Source organism: Eubalaena glacialis, chromosome X (genome assembly GCF_028564815.1).
Source record: "Eubalaena glacialis isolate mEubGla1 chromosome X, mEubGla1.1.hap2.+ XY, whole genome shotgun sequence".
Lineage (NCBI taxonomy): Eukaryota > Metazoa > Chordata > Mammalia > Artiodactyla > Balaenidae > Eubalaena > Eubalaena glacialis.
In genome coordinates, this window is record NC_083736.1 from 68,188,680 (window position 1) to 68,193,946 (window position 5,267).

The window sequence follows — 5,267 nt, forward strand, 5'->3', positions numbered from 1 at the left end:
TCATTTTGTTTATGGTTTCCTTTGCTGTGCAGAAGTTGTTAAGTTTAATTTGGTCCCATTTCTAAATTTTTGTTTTCATTTTCATTACTCTAGGAGGTGGATCACAAAAACATCTTCTGTGATTTATGTCAGAGAGTGCTCTGCCTATGTTTTCCTCTAAGAGATTTATAGTATCCAGTCTTATATTTTGGTCTTTAATCCATTGTGAGTTTGTTTTTGTGTATGGTGTTAGGCAGTGTTCTAATTTCATTCTTTTACATGTAGCTCTCCAGTTTTCCCAGCACCATTTATTGAAGAGACTGCCTTTTTTCCATTGTATATCCTTGCCTCCTTTGTCATAGATTAGGTGACCATAGGCGTGTGGGTTTATCCCTGGACTTTCTATCCTCTTCCATTGATGTATATTTCTGTCTTTGTGCCGGTACCATACTGTTTTGATGACTGTAGCTGTATAGTACAGTCTGAAGTCAGGGAGCCTGATTCCTCCAGCTCTGTTTTTCTTTCTCAAGATTGCTGTGGCTATTCATGGTCTTTTGTGTTTCCATACAAATTTTAATTTTTTGGTTCTAATTCTGTGCAAAATGCTATTGGTAATTTGATAGGGGTTGCATTGAATCTGTAGATTATTTTGGGTGGTATAATCATTTTCACAATATTGATTTTTCCAATCCAAGAACATGGTATATCTCTCCATCTGTTTGTGTCATCTATGATTTGTTTCATCAGTATCTTATAGTTTTCTGAGTACAGGTCTTTTGCCTCCTTAGGTAGGTTTATTCCTAGGTATTTTATTCTTTTAGATGCAGTGGTAAATGGGAATGTTTCCTTAATTTCCCTTTCTGATCTTTCATTGTTAGTGTATAGGAATGCAAGAGATTTCTGTGTATTAATTTTGTATCCTGCAAGTTTACCAGATTCATTGATGAGCTCTAGTAGTTTCCTGGTAGCATCTTTAGTATTTTCTATGCATAGTATCATGTCATCTGCAAACAGTGACAGTTTTACTTCTTCTTTTCCAATCTGGACTCCTTTTATTTCTGTTTCTTCTCTGATTGCCATGGCTGGGACTTCCAAAACTATGTTGAATAAAAGTGGTGAGAGTGGACATCCTTGTCTTGTTCTTGATCTCAGAGGAAATGCTTTCAGTTTTTCACCACTGAGAATGAATGTTTGCTGTGAGTTTGTTGTATATGGCCTTTATTATGTTGAGGTATGTTCCCTCTGTGCCCACTCAATTAATTTTCTACAATGGCTCACAGAACTGAGAGAAACATTTTACTTACTAGATCAATGGCTTTTTAAAAGTTTAAAAAAAAATTTATTGGAGTATAGTTGCTTTACAATGTTGTGTTAATTTCTACTGTATGGCAAAGTGAATCAGCTATACATATACATATATCCCATCTTTTTTTGGATTTCCTTCCCATTTAGGTCACCACAGAGCATTGAGTAGAGTTCCCTGTGCTATACGGTAGGTTCTCATTAGTTATCTATTTTATACACAGTATCAATAGTGTATATATGTCAATCCCAATCTCCCAATTCATCCCACACCCCCTTTTTTCCCTTAGTATCCATATGTTTGTTCTTTACATCTGTGTCTCTATTTCTGCTTTGCAGATTAGATTGTCTATACCAATTTTTTCAGATTCCACATGTATGTGTTAATATACGATATTTGTTTTTCTCTTCCTGGCTTACTTCACTCTGACAGTCTCTAGGTCCATTCACATCTCTACAAGTGACCCAATTTCGTTCCTTTTTATGGCTGAGTAGTATTCCATTGGATATATGTACCACATCTTTTTTTTTTAAACTGCTTTATTGAGATATAGCATACAACTCACAAAGTTAAATTCATCCATTAACTTTTTTTAACATCTTTGTTGGAGTATAATTGCTTTACAATAGTGTGTTAGTTTCTGCTTTATAACAAAGTGAATCAGTTATACATATACATATGTTCCCATATCTCTTCCCTCTTGCATCTCCCTCCCTCCCACCCTCCCTTCCCACCCCTCTAGGTGGTCACAAAGCACCGAGCTGATCTCCCTGTGCTATGCAGTTGCTTCCCACTAGCTATCTATCTTACGTTTGGTAATGTACCACATCTTCTTTATCCATTGTTCTGTTGATGGACATTTAGGTTGCTTCCATGTCCTGGCTATTGTAAATAGCGCTGCAATGAACAATGGGGTGCAAGTGTTTTTTGAATTATGGTTTTCTCCGGGTATATGCCCAGTAGTGGGATTGCTGGGTCATATGGTGGTTCTATTTTTAGTTTTTTAAGGAACATCCACACTGTTCTCCATAGTGGCTGTATCAATTTACATTCCCACCAAAAGTGTAAGAGGGTTCCCTTTTCTCCACACCCTCTGCAGCATTTAATGTTTGTAAATTTTGTGATGATGGCCATTCTGTCTGGTGTGAGGTGATATCTCATTGTAATTTTGATTTGCATTTCTCTAATAATTAGTGATGTTGAGCAATTTTTCTTGTGTTTGTTGGCAGTCTGTATGTCTTCTTTGGAGAAATGTCTATTTAGGTCTTCTGCCCACTTTTTGATTGGGATGGGTTTTTTTTTTGATATTGAGTTGCATGAGCTCTTCGTATATTTTGGAGATTAATCCTTTGTCAGGTTCTTCATTAGTAAATATTTTCTCTCATTCTGAGGGTTGTCTTTTCGTGTTATTTATGGTTTCCTTTGCTGTGCAAAAGCTTTTAAGTTTAATTAGAAGTAAAATTTAAAAGCTGTTTGCAGATGACATTACACTATATGTAGAAAATACTAAAGATGCTACCAGAAAAGTCCTAGAGCTCATCAATGATTTTAATAAACTCGCAGGATACAAAATTAATACACAGAAATCTCTTGCATTCTTATACACTAAGAATGAAATATCAGAAAGGGAAATTAAGGAAACAATCCCATTTACCAATGCAACAAGAAGAATAAAATATCTAGGAATAAACTTACCTGAGGAGGCAAAAGACCTGTACATATTTATTTTTGTTTTTATTTCCACTACTCTACAAGGTGGATCAAAAAAGACCTTGCTGTGATTTATGTCAAAGAGTGTTTTGCCTATGTTTTCCTCTAAGAGTTGTTTTATAGTGTCCAGTTTTACATGTAGGTCTCTAATCCATTTTGAGTGTATTTTTGTGTATGGTGTTAGAGAGTGTTCTAATTTCATTCTTTTACATATAGCTGTCCAGTTTTTCCAGCACCACTTATTGAAAAGACTGTCTTTTCTCCATTGTATATCTTTGCCTCCTTTGTCATAGATTATTGACCATAGATGCGTGGGTTTACCTCTGGGCTTTCTATCCTGTTCCATTGATCTATATTTCTGTTTTTTGTGCCAGTACCATATTGTCTTGATTACTGTAGCTTTGTAGTATAGTCTGAAGTCAGGGAGTCTGATTCCTTCAGCTCCAATTTTTCCCCTCAAGACTGCTTTGACTATTTGGGTTCCTTTGTGTCTCCATACAAGTTTTAGATTTTTTTATTGTAGTTCTGTAAAAAATGCCACTGGTAATTTGATAGGGATTGCACTGAATCTGTAGACTGCTTTGAGTGGTATAGTCATTTTCACAATATTGATTCTTCCAATCCAAGAACATGGGATATCTCTCCATCAAATGGGACCTAATGAAACTTAAAAGCTTTTGCAAAGCAAAGGAAACTACAAACAAGATGAAAAGACAACCCTCAGAATGGGAGAAAATATTTGCAAACAAATCAACAGACAATGGATTAATCTCCAAAATATATAAACAGCTCATGCAGCTCAATATTAAAAAAACAAACAACCCAGTACAAAAATGGGCAGAAGACCTAACTAGACATTTCTCCTAAGAATACATACAGATGGCCAAGAAGCACATGAAAAGCTGCTCAACATCACTAATTATTAGAGAAATGCAAATCAAAACTTCAATGAGGTATCACCTCACACCAGTCAGAATGGCCATCATCAAAAAATCTACAAACAATAAATGCTAGAGAGGGTGTGGAGAAAAGGGAACCCTCTTGCACTGTTGGTGGGAATGTAAATTGATACAGCCACTATGGAGAACAGTATGGAGGTTCCTTAAAAAACTAAAAATAGAATTACCATATGACCCAGTAATCCCACTACTGGGCATATACCCTGAGAAAACCATAATTCAAAAAGAGACATGTACCACAATGTTCATTGCAGCACTATTTACAATGACCAGGACATGGAAACAACCTAAGTGTCCATCGACAGATGAATGGCTAAAGATGTGGCACATATACACAGTGGAATATCACTCAGCCATAAAAAGAAATGAAACTGAGTTATTTGTAATGAAATGGATGGATCTAGAGTCTGTCATACAGAGTGAAGTAAGTCAGAAAGAGAAAAACAAATATCGTATATTAACGCATATATGTGGAACCTAGAAAAATGGTACAGATGAACTGGTTTGCAGGGCAGAAATTGAGACACAGATGTAGGGAACAAACGTATGGACACCAAGGGGGAAAGTGGTGGTGGGGGGTGGTGGTGTAATGAATTGGGAGATTGGGATTGACGTATATACACTAATATGTATAAAATGGATAACTAATAAGAACCTGCTGTATAAAAAAATAAATTAAATAAAATTCAGGAAAAAAAGACCTGTAGACAGAAAGCTATAATATAATGATGAAACAAATCAAAGATGACACAAACAGATGGAGAGACATACCATGTTCTTGGATTGGAAAAATCAATATTGTGAAAATGACTATACTACCCAAAGCAATCTACAGATTCAATGCACTCCCTATCAAATTACCAATAGCATTTTGCACAGAATTAGAACCAAAAAATTAAAATTTGTATGGAAACACAAAAGACCATGAATAGCCACAGCAATCTTGAGAAAGAAAAACAGAGCTGGAGGAATCAGGCTCCCTGACTTCAGACTGTACTATACAGCTACAGTCATCAAAACAGTATGGTACTGGCACAAAGAGAGAAATATAGATCAATGGAACAGGATAGAAAACCCAGAGATAAACCCACGCACCTACAGCCACCTAATCTATGACAAAGGAGTCAAAAATATATAATGGAACAAAGACAGCCTCTTCAGTAAGTGGTGATGGGGAAACTGGAGAGCTACATGTAAAAGAATGAAATTAGAACACTCCCTAACACCATACACAAAAATAAACTGAAAATGGATTAAAGACCTAAATGTACAGCCAGACACTATAAAACTGTTAGAGGAAAACATAGGCAGAACAC